Source organism: Otolemur garnettii, unplaced genomic scaffold (genome assembly GCF_000181295.1).
Source record: "Otolemur garnettii isolate 467f Iridium unplaced genomic scaffold, OtoGar3 scaffold00014, whole genome shotgun sequence".
Classification (NCBI taxonomy): domain Eukaryota; kingdom Metazoa; phylum Chordata; class Mammalia; order Primates; family Galagidae; genus Otolemur; species Otolemur garnettii.
In genome coordinates this window covers 24183379-24195595 of record NW_003852409.1, presented here as the reverse complement: position 1 = coordinate 24195595, position 12217 = coordinate 24183379, and the positions used below count along the sequence as shown (strand labels likewise).

The window sequence follows — 12217 nt, the reverse complement described above, 5'->3', positions numbered from 1 at the left end:
AAAAAAAAAAAAAAAAAGACATTAAATAAAGATCTGGACCAGGCACAGTGGCTCATGCCTATAATCCCAGCACTTTGAGAAGCCAAGGCGGGATCAAGCCCAGGGTTTGATCACTTGATCAAGATCACTTGAGCCCAGGAGTTCAAGGTTACAGTGAGCTATGGTGGGGCCACTGCATTCTAGCCCAAGTGAGAGAATGAGAGCTGGTTTTGAAAAAATAAAGTAAAATAAAAGATAAAAAATAAAAAAAGATCTGGGCTATAGGCTGGACCTTGTTACTATTACTGGCTCTTTAGCCTTGAATAAGGCATTTACCTCTTAACTCTCTTATCTCTTAATCTAAATGGATAACAGATTGATTTTGAATTTTACAACTCAAAGTGTAATTCCTGGGCCAGAAACACTGAGAGCTCAAGGGAAATGCAGAGTCTCAGGCCTCATCCTAGGCCTATGAGCCAGAATCTGCATTTTCACAAAATCCTTAGGCAATTTGTGTGCACAGCAAGTTTAAAATGACCTAGAACATTTTTCATGTTATAAGATTAAGTCTCTGACCTGATACCTACACCAGAGGCCTCATAAAGCACTCTACTCCACGACCAACTGACACATAAGACCTACCCTCATATCTTAAAATAAAACAAGAGGAGACCTGGGGGAAGAGAAGAAGACACTATTCCCCATTTCATAGAGTAGGGGAGGAATAAGTTAGGGAGGGAAAATGACTTACCCCAGACCACACAGGCAAGACATAGGGGTATAAATCTTAAATCTTCCCAGGCCTTAGGTTTAATAATAACTGAAATACCTTGGTTTAGAAGAGTACTTTTGAAATCTCACAAGAGGTGGCATAGCAATCAGAGGGCTTGCTGTGAACTCTGGGAAATTCACTTGTTGTCTCTGGGTATGACTATCCCTGGCCATGAAGTGAGGAGGTGGGGCCAGGTGATTCCCCAGGTGCTGCTGTGAAAGTCAGAGTCTGGAAACTTTGTTCTGAGGTGAGGAGGCACCCTCTGCTGAGGGTCACCCAAGTCACACCAAAGTCTCTGAGACTGGGAACACAGAGCTAAGTCCTTCAGTCCTAAATGTGGAGGTAGGAGTGACCCAACATGATCACCAACCATGTACCCCCTTGGGGTCACCTCATCTGCTCACCATGGGCTGGTAGGGATGCTTAGAAGGTAGTCCATTTTATGGGTGAACAAACTGAGGCCTCTAGAGGTGACAGAGCTTCTTACCAAAGCAAAGGCTCTTTCCCTTCTGTTGAAAATGATGCAGGTATATCCCATATTAAGGCTCATGCCTGTAATCCTAGCACTCTGGGAGGCCAGGTGGGAGGATTGCTTGAGCTCAGGAGTTTGAGAACAGCCTGAGCAAGAACTAGACCCTGTTTCTACTAAAAATAGAAAACTTACTGGGTGCTGTAGGAGGCACCTATAGTCCAGCTACTTGGGAGGCTGAGGCTGAGGATTGTTTGAGCTCAAGAGTTTGACGTTACCATGAGCTATGATGATGGCACGGCAGGGTCTGGCAGAGTCTCCCAGGGTGACAGAGTGAGACTCTCTCAAAAAAAAAAAAAGAAAGAAAGAAAGAAAGAAAAGAAAACCCAACATATAAACAGATATGTGCAGATGATTGATTTAGGGAATGCTCATTCTCTTTACAAATAGTGTGTTCTGTTTCACAAACAGATTCATTACAAAAAGGATTTATCATGGATTTGATGGTAAGGCCCCTGGTATGAGGCTTCAAACACTTGAATTTGCACAGGGATTTTGTGAAATGCAGATTCACTTCAGTGGGCCTGAACGCTCTACAGGCAGAGTGTAGAGTGCCAGACGAAATAGACAAAATACAGAATGCCAGTTAAACTTGACTTTCAGATAGACAATGAAAGTTTTTGGTATAAGTATGTCCCAAATATTCCAGGGGACATATAGATACTAAGCAATTACTTATTATTTATCTATAATTCAAGTTTAACCGGCATTCTGTTTTGGTTTTTTTTTTGCAGTTTTTGGCCAGGGCTGAACCCACCACCTCTGGCATATGGGGCCGGCGCCCTACTCCTTTGAGCCTTGGATGCCGCCTCATCCTGTTTTTTTTATTTGCTAAATATGGCAACACTAAAGGCAGAGCCTGACATTTCTAAAATGCTCCCACATGAAGCCCTATTACATTTAAAATACAATTTAAATCTATGAAAAATGAATTTTATGCAACCATGAATTTTTATGGTCTTTTTAAAAGACCGCTGAAAGGCTAGGCAGGCAGCTCCCTTTGGAAAAAAGGCGGCCATTGGAACCCCAATCATGCCTTCTAAGAGAAAAAGAGATGCTATGGGAAGAGGGGGAGTGTATGGGGAGAGGGTACCAGGCTAGTCTATAAAAGAAGCCTGTTCAACTGGACTACCACTTCCTGAACTGAGGCTCAGGAAGGCAAGAACACTTGGTCAGCTCCTCTCTGGGTCCATAACATGGGAACGATCTGTCCCTACCTGCTTCCTTCCCAGAGCAGTTGGGAGATAGGTGATTTGCTCCAGGTTTTATGACAAGTACAGAACATAAACTGAAAGGAGAACCAAGTTATCAACTTCTTTATCCTGGGATCTTAATTTGTTAGCCTTTATCACTGCTGAACCGTGCAAATGTCTTTTTCCTAAATGAATGAATGAATAGGACAGCTATACTTTTTACAACCAGCTTCAGATGTTTCTTCCAGAATACTGCCACCTTCATATATAGTTGGTAGGAATGAGGACTACTGTAACCCTTCTGGGCAGCAATTTGGCAAAATGTAGCATGACAAAGATTCTTTGCTTGGCCAGACTTTAGCCAAGCTTCTGAACCTCTTTCTAGGCCCAACTATACACTTCCTTGTAAAATTCAGTTTTAACAGAAGAATCCTGCTAAATCAGTTTAGTCAGAACACCTCCTCCCATCCTTGATATCTGATCAGGTTCCTCCTCCTTCACCATCCCCCCAGGTGATGTCTCACCACCCCAGCCTGTCTTCAGCGAGCAAGAACTCCACTAGGCCAGTTTAGCCAGAATTCCCTTTACCCCCAATATTTCATCTTAGTAATTTTCCATCCACTGACCCCCATGCTGCTCCTTGGGTATAAATGACCACTTGCCCACTTTGTATTTGGAATTGAGCCCAACTTCTCTCTCCCACTGCAAGATACCAGTGCAGTGCTGCCTACACCTATTACAAGGGTCTTGAATAAAGTCTTCCTTATCCAGCTTTAACAAATATTACTGAATATTTTTTTTAACAAGCAGAAGCTATAAAATGGTGTCATTTCTGACACCATTTAGGAACTCCATTTTTAGGGCCATCTTTCAGGAAATAATGAGAAAAGAACACAAAAAATTATGGACTAGGATGTTCATTGTGGTATTATTTATACACAGCCTTGGTTTGGCACCCGTAGCACAGTGGTTACAGCATTGGCCACATACACAGAGGCTGGTGGGTTTGAACCCAGCCCGGGCCAGCTAAACAACAATGGCAACTGTAACAACAACAACAACAACAAATAGCCAGGTGTTATGGTGGGCACTTGTAGTCCCAGCTACTTGGGAGGCTGAGGCAAGAGAATTGCTTAAGCCCAATAGTTGGAGGTTGCTGTGAGCTGTGATGCCACAGCACTCTACCAAGGGCGACGTAGTGAGACTCTGTCTTAAAAATAAATAAATAAATAAACAGCCTAACTACTTCATAAAAGAGGATTGTTAAGTGAGCATATGAATATGGACACCAATGATAGAAAAATAGAGATTGATGAAAAAATCAGGTTAGCATACGTAACTTTCATAAAAGAAAGTAAAACGTATTTTTTACAAATCAAATGCTTTATTTCCTTTTTTAATCCTATGGCCTGTTGCAGGAAAATATTTTAACTAGAATAAACATACATTTATCTACTTAAAGTATAGTACTTTTAAAACTCTTTAACAATTAAATTTAAAAAGAGCCCTTAATAAATATGAGAAAATATTTATGTTATAATGTTGAAGAAAAACAAAAAGTCTGAATAGAAAATTGTAAATACAGGATGACTGCAATTATGTGGGGGTAAAAAAATGCACTGAAAATACCAGGAAGGAAATGTACCCACATGTTTAGCAGTGATTATCTCTGGTCAGTTATGCACAGTACTTTTTTTTTAATACATTTTTTATTTCCTAAATTTTCTCTCAATGGGTAATAAAGTTTTTTTCTTTTTAAAGGGCCTTGGAAGAGGAGAGAAAAAGTAAACATGCAACACACACCACTAAGACACACCCCAAAATTTAAGTACTATTTACTGAGTACAAACCAAGAGCCCAGCCCAGCCACAGCCTCTGTAGCAGGGAATTTAAAGGGCATGTCCTGCCCCAAGGGTTCACATATACAGATATATATATATATCCTTTACGAGGCAAATAAGTCCAACCCAGATGATATTCTTATTGAGGTTGGAAAGTAGCTAGGCTGTTTGCTTAACCAGTTCAGCAATGTAAATGAATCCTCTGCCACTGGCGTGACTCTTTCATCAGAGTTCCCTGGGAAGTTCTGTGGCTCAAACCCTTTTGGGATGCCTCTTGGGAAGAATGGATTTCAGGGATACTTTATAGTCCAAGAAGAAAACTGTTCTCATCCCTTAAACTAAGCATTGAATACAAGAAGTACAGAGGCTCTCAGTGAAGCAGAAAAAGCAAGGCACCAGGGAGGAGCAGGAGGAAAGCAACCTGACTGGCCACAGACCCCTGGGGACTCCTAGGCAAGGGAGCTCAGGTCTCCAGGCCTTGGTGTGCTCATCTGTAAAATGGGTCCCATAATGACAACTCCAGGGCTACTCTGAGACTCAAAGAAGAGAAAGTTATTCATTTCATTTCTCTAGGCTAAGCCTCAGTTTCCTCACCTATAAAACAGAGTCAATATCGCCTCCCTTGTAGGATTAAAAGATTAAACAAGACACTGAAAGTAAAAGGTGAACACACAGAGTGAGTGTGCCACGTACTGTACAGGCCACTGTTATGATCGCTTTTAGAATATGGAATAGGATACAGAAATGAATTCTAGGCCTCAACTTCCTTATCTGCAAAATGAGGTGACCACTTCAGTTTGAAAAGATCAAATTTAAGAACAGTAGTTAGATCACCAGCTGCACTGCTTTGGGCTCACTCTGCGTCTCCCATATGCAGGTCCTAAGTTCATGTGCCGAGCACAAAGCCCTCTGACAGTAAGAGCTGGGAAAGCCTGATATTATGCTGTCCACCCACAGTGCAGAGCAGACGATGGGGCCCACAGAAAGGCAAGTCACTTTGTCAGTGGCAAAGCCAGGACCCAAGCCCAGGCCTTCAGTTCCCCAGCCTTGCCCACCATACCTCCTGCTTTTCCCTGCCCTATCCTTAAATTGCTGATGTGGTCCCACACAGGGCCGGGAAGAGCCCACATATGGCAGGGGAGGAAAGGAGGGGGAGGCTGGCCGGCAGCAGGAACTGAGACTGCCTGTGGTCTCTAACTTCACTAACCACATCAGGCTGAAATATGACACACGCTCACTCAATTGAAAGGGAGGAGATATTTTTACTTAACATCCCCAGGCTGCCTAAACACTGGTCTCTACCTTTCCCTCCCCCTCCAAAATGCATAACTCTCAGGATCTTCTTTTCTGTTTCTGCTGGCATTTTTCAGGGAATAATTATGGAATAGGGGGTTACCCGCCTTTCCTGACTTATCCAGATAGATGTCCAGAGCATGGGCTCAATTGGTGAAAAGGAGGCGCCAGTCCTGGCTGGGCTCCCAACTCAGCAAATGACCTTGCTGGGCAAGACCCGCGTTGTCTTAGAGCTTTAATCCCTGAAATGGAGAGGAGACCGACCTACACTCAGCTGTGGGTGGTATAGGAAACTCTTCGAGTTTACAAACAGCCTGGGAGGCCCCTCCAGGACTCTCTGCTACAGGGCTAAGCTCCCCAAACTGTGCACAATGACTCTCGTCCCTCATAACAGCCAGAGCAAAACTCCCCCACCAGCTCTCATAATGTCAGAACTAGACAGAACTTTCAGGAGAATCTTTAGTGCAGTAATTAAGGGCCACGGCTCTGTGGTGAGATCTCTGGAATCCTTGCACAATCACCTAATAGTCACATAACTCGAGGCACGTTATTTAGCCTGTAAGCCTTCATTTCCTCCTCTGTAAAATAAGATAGTAGTACCTACCTCAGAGGCATAGTTGTGAGTAGACACTCAAATATTTAATGTTCCAGGGTTTGGTGTATTAGAAAGGCAGCTTTTTATTATTATCTTGCAGACTGCTATGCAAATGAGGAAACTGAGGCCCAGAGAGACAAGACTTGCCCAGGATCACTCAGAAGAACCAAAACTGCAGCTCTACTAAGTCAATGCTTCTAACTTCTCTCACACCTGTGGTCCCTACTAAGCAAATATACACCCTTAGAGACACAGGCTAGAAAAGTTTTCTTAAAGGAAACCAGAGACCAAAGCCTCAGCCACACACTTATAGACCAAACAGAAATCACCTCTGCTCCTAAAACCTCTGATGAAAGACCCAAACTGTCTATGTGGAGGGGGAAGAAGTGAGCTGGCACTAAGAGGAGGGAAGGTGTCTGTCCAGTGAACAGTTCCCACTTGTAACAGTTTGGTAGAAACACACAGCCGGCTGTTTAATAGTGGCAACCTCTGGGGAAAGGGAAGGGTTGGAAGAGTAGAAGGCTCTTTTTTATTTTTGAGCCCTTAACAATATTTTGTTTTATTTTAAAAGTAATAAAAAAGAAAAAAATAACTCTGAAAAACTTAGACTAGCTGCAATAATAATGTAGTAGGCTTATTCTGCTTTTAGATGAAATTTATAGCAAGTTCTGAAACCTTCAGACAGGCTTCCAGAATCAGCCACTCTGATCTACCCCAGTTCAGACCTGCACTCTATTTCACAATGGCCTGCAATGGCCTGCAATGGCCTTCTCACAGGTTCCCTGTCTCTGAATCACCCCCTTCATCCCATCCCCCTACCAGCCACCAAATTCAGGAGAGTTTTTATCACTTCTCTGGTCAAAAACTGTTGTCAGCTCCTCATTGCCTTCAGGATGAAGTCCAAACTCTCAACTTACATGCGGTCTAGTTCCACCTTCATTCACAATCTCAACTCCCACTTCTCCACCCTTCCCCAATTCTCCACTCTAGCTAGCCGTGTGGATTGCTTAGAAAACCTCAGTGCCTTTGCACAAGCTGGTTCCTGCTTCTTAGAATGTCTTTTCTCTGCTTCTCCTGGTAAAATAAACTATTACTCATTTCTGAGGCCTGGCTCACCCAGACAGAATTAGTCACTCCTTTTATGGGCTAAAGTAACTTGGTATGGAACGGATGTGTCAACCACTATAGATGGGAAGCACCTTGAGGACAGACAGCTCTGTCTTTCTCAGGGGGTGCAGGGGGCTCTTGTGTCCCTCACAGGGCAAGGCAGAGAACACAGGCCCAGAGGCCTGGGAATCAAAGGAGGAGGGAAGGAAGGAAAGCTCCCACCCCTCCCGGGAGCAGCCTGCTTTCAGGATCATGTTGGTTCCTAATAAAAAGTCTACGGAAAATTCTTAAGTGAAATTCCCTTCCCTGATTCACACAGAAACCCTCTTTGCTACTGTGCCAACCCAAGCTCCCAAGGCTGTTTACAATTTTCCTGGCATTTATAAATAGTGAGGCTCCAGAGGGGAAAAAAATGGAATTTCAAAGGAGTTGAAAGCTCATTGTTCCCCTCCCATTCTTCCTCCTCCAGTCCAATCATCTTCCTCCTAATATCCCCAAGAAACACCAACTAACACCCCCAAATGTGTACGTGGGGGCAGAGGGTTCTTGGCCCTTTAGCTAGTGGAACACCTAACAAAGAGCCTAAAGTCTCACCAGCAAGAAGCAGGCAGCACAGGGCAGACTAGAATTGGGTCCCAGCCCCTGTGCCTGCTCACTGTGTGACAATGGGCCAGTCCAAGCTCTCTGGGCCCTTGAGTTTTCTCAACTGTGTCCTAGGGAATGGGATGAGACTCCAGCAAACTGTGGTCGCTGCACCTGGCAGATCGGCAAGAGATCCTGGGAGAACAGGACATGCAGATTAAGTCCCCAGAGGCCAGACAAAAGCTGGAGGCACTTCCCCAGAAACCCCACCTCCCACAGAGCCAGCTTTACCCCTGAGGCAGCCAGCAATGAGTTCAGGGTGTTTTAAAGATGCCCTCTCTGGTCCCCTTCCCCTAAGCGGCCTGAGGCCAGAAAAACCCCACAAAGTCATGCAAGTCGAGAGGCTTAAATCCTCGTGTTCACTTTAAGAACACACGTGAAACTGCCCAGGCCATTAAGGGTATGCATATATGAAAAGCCACCAAGTATCTGAAGGATGTCACCCTAAAGAAACAATGTGTACCATTCGGACGACTTTACAATGGTGGAGTTGGTAGGTGTGCCCAGGCCAAACAGTGGGGCTAGACACTGGGTCGGTGGCCTAAAAAGAGCGCTGAATTTTTGCTGCAGATGCTTAAAAATGCAGAGAGGAAGGCTGAACTTAAGGGTTTAGATGTAGATTCTCTGACATTGAGCATATCCAAGTGAACAAAGCACCCAAGATGCGTCCTGAACTTACAGAGCCCATGGTCGTGTTAACCCACACATAAGCTCCCCCTGCCACATTGAGATGATCCTTCCTGAAAAGGAACAGATTGTTCCCAAACCAGAAGAGGAGGTAGCACAGAAGAAAAAGCCCAGAAGAAACTGAAGAAACAAAAGTTTATGGCACGGGAATAAATGCAACATAAAATAAATGCAAATAACAGTTTTTTTTAAAAAATGCCCGCTCTGCTCTGAGGATGCCCCGAGGACTCCATAAAGGCCTTGGACGTCTGGGCAGATGATAAGCCACAAAGGAAGCCAGAGTTGTCCTGCCACCCAGACTTCCAAGGAAAGACTGGGGCTTCCCCGTGGGCACCGCCCCAGCAGCCAGCCTGCACTGGACCAGAGGGAAGTCACCCTAATCAGCTGGGGAGTGGGGATGGACCCAACAACCGATGGGGGCCCAGGAGAAGGGGGTTCTAATCACTGTCCTCAACTCTGAAAGAAGTTTCCATGTGAGTCAGGGGAGGAAACACACACCACAGGGCCAGGGAAAGAGACAGTACCCACAGGTAGCAGGCGCCGGCAGACTGCAAACCAGTACAAGGAAGAACTTTCTAACAGTCAGGGACCCAGAAAGAGGAAGGAGTTGGAGGAGTGAGCCGGCGAAGGTATTACCCAGGAGTCAGAGAGGCGCCGAGCAGACCCCCCGCGAAGCCACCACTAAGTCCGCGGGCGGGTGGCCGCCGGTATGCCGGGCTCAGACACGCCGAGTGCGAGGGTGACCCCGAGTGCGAAGCGACCCGGGGCCCAGTCCACTGCCCTAGGAGCAGGAGTAAGGTTATTAGGTGGCGAGCTTGCAGCACAGCGGGGCCAGCGGGTGGAGGCCTGGCCCCTTCCTCTCCTGACCCAGCCCCAAGCCGCACTCAGTGGTCCCCTGAAAGAAGGGTGAGGCGAGCGAGGAAGCCCTTCTCCCGCGATGCACCCGAGACCGGGCCCAGCTTGGACCGCGAGGGGAGGACTCAAATCAGCCCGGGATCCCCAGATGCCCGGGCCGGCGCCGCCCCCTCCCCTACCTGCTGCTGCAGAGCTGGCGACGGCGGCTGCTGGGTCCAGCTGTGCTCAGCTGGTTCCGGCCGCGGGGCGGGGGCGCGGCTGAGCGGGGGCGCGGCTGGGCTAGCGGCCGGGTGGGCAGGGCGCGGGCCGGAGCCGCCCTCGGGGCGGGGCGGCCGAGCCGCGGTGGCCGGGGGACAGCCAGCCCCGCCCGCAGGCCCCGCGGGGATCCAGAGCCCGGCTCCAGGCTGGCATTTGCGCAGGGCAGCCCCTGGCAGGAAAGTATCAAACCCCCTGCTGTACCCAGGAGGAAACTGAGGCCCGGAGCATGGAGGGGAGATCTGAAGGGGGTTAGAATCGCGGGAGGAGACCCCGGGGAGCTCTGGGCTCTGGTGAGGCCGGCAGCCAGGACCAGCGGGGCAGATTTCAGGTCTGGATGAGGACGGACTTCAGGAGGCAAAGCCCTAGCGGAGCAAAATGGGCTTCCCGCAAAGCCGGGCGATGGCAGCAGCCACTGGAGGGAATAAAGGAGAAGGACGATTCCCAACTGCATTCGGAATGAAGAGGCAAGAAATGTCGCACAAGTACATCCCTGTCCTTACATGGGAACGTTAAGCAGGGCCTTTGGAGGCAGAAGGCCCAGGTTGGAATCCCTGACACTTACTCCTCCCATAACTTTGCTCGAGTGATTTCACATGTCTATCTCAGCTTCCTCGTATGCTGGGGAGACTAAGAGAAAAACCCAGCACAGTGGCAAGGTCTGTAGGGTCTGCAAAAATGGGTGTTCTTGTTAGTGTAGTGGCAGATATTAATTTAGAAGATGAATAAAATCCACACTGGTCAGAAAGATGAGTGCAAGGTAACCTTGAAACAATATTTTATTTATCTTAACAGCGTGCATTTGAGAAATAGTCATTTGGGCATAGGAGAGTCTCCCAACTGTCCTGGTGCAAGGACAGGCTTCCCAGGCCTCTGGCAGTTGCTCTGTGACTCCAGTTGGGGGAACTGGACCAGATGACCAAGATGTCCATTCCAGCCTAGGTGCCAGCAGCAGCCCCATGTTCTGCTAGGGTAAAGCCCCCTCGCCTCTAAAACAAGGTAAAATGGACCAGTCTCTAACTGCTGGGTGCTGGGGATCAGAGCAGGAAAAGCTGGTATTGTTTAGGTAGCAGAGAAGCCAAGAGCATGGCACCCACTTCCTGATTTTCCCATTGAGTAGCAGGGAAGCCACAGAGCCTGGGGAATCCCAGCCTGGCTGTTCCTCTTATTCCCCTCTCTCTGCACAGCATTGGTGATCTCAGAAACCATTTCTCAAATGTCTCATGTCATGCTCTGGGCTTTCCATATGTTGCCAACTTTCACTTTCACCTCCCCACTCCACCTCCCAAGGTAGGTAGCACCATGCACATTTTCCAGATGAGACAATGGAGGTCACATAAGTGATGCTGTACAGTCTGGTCCTTTATGCCTGAGTCTCAGCCTCAGCTCTGCCACTCTTACTAGTTTGGGAAACTCTGCCCAGTTTCACTTTCTTTGTCCACCCCTCACCCCTCTCTCTGCCACTCTGTTTTTTTTCCAGAGGCTGTCTGTGGCCCACTACAGGGCCAGTGGAGAGAAAGGCAGAAACACAGGCTACTTGGCTCCATGCTCTTTGATTACAAGCCCCAGCACACACATGCCCTGGAATTATCTAACATGTCATTTCCAACCCCAGCAACTTCTCTCAGGCACAAGGAGGTGGACCTCTGAATCTGTGTCTCCACAGAACAGAAGAATGGCATATCAAGATGAGGGAAACATTGGAGCACATCTAGTCCAACCTTTAGTCTAGACATGGGGAAACTGAGGCCAAGAGAGCAAAGGGACACCCATAACCCTCTGATTGTTCTGCTTGGTGGCTGGAAAGTCCCATAGGCACAGGCTGTCACCAGAAATAATTGAATAATAATGAGGATGATGACAATAATGATGGTGGTGATGACCAGTGCTGTATCAGAGGTCCAGGCGCGTTCCTAGTGCCTTGCATGTGTGTTTCACAGCTGGTCAGGATGTACCTTGGCCTGCCCTTTCAGGGTCAAGCTTGCCTTACGTGGCTGCCTACAAGTCCCCTTGCCTTAATGTCCTGCCCTCGTTCCTTTCTTACCTCTTTTCAGTACTCCTCCCAGTGGATCTAGGCACCAGTACAATGAATTAGCCCTGGATCGTCACCTCAGGGTGTGTGTCTTGCTAACGCAGACCTCCTCTGATGGAAGAACTTGGAGCAAGGATGGGGAGAAACAGATGCCATGTTCAAGTCATGCAGTCCGCAGTCTGGGGGTACCTGCTCTCCTGACGTCACCCAAAGGGGTGGCCCTTGCTTGGCACCCATATTGGTGCTGTAACCCTCCCTTCACAACACAGTTGACAGCATAGGAGTAGACCCCAGAACCAAGCTGGACTGTCAGGATTTGGAGTTGGATCTTGGGACATGACAGTTGTGGTTGACTAACTGGGCCTGTGAGGACTGATAATCTCCCAGGCTGCCATTCAGAGGTGGCCATCTTCCATCGTGTTTGCAGAGAAAGCCGT

General features: G+C 47.4%; 1 protein-coding gene across 1 annotated transcript in view; it reads right to left on the bottom strand.

Moving 5' to 3' along the window:
• Positions 1-9742, bottom strand: part of GSN (gelsolin) — a 63803-nt gene extending 54061 nt beyond the window's left edge. Inside the window, exon 1 of the mRNA XM_012802392.2 lies at positions 9673-9742. The gene's annotated coding sequence lies outside the window, so the exon portion shown is untranslated. The remainder of the gene's footprint in view (positions 1-9672) is intronic.
• Between the last annotated feature and the right edge of the window lie 2475 nt (positions 9743-12217).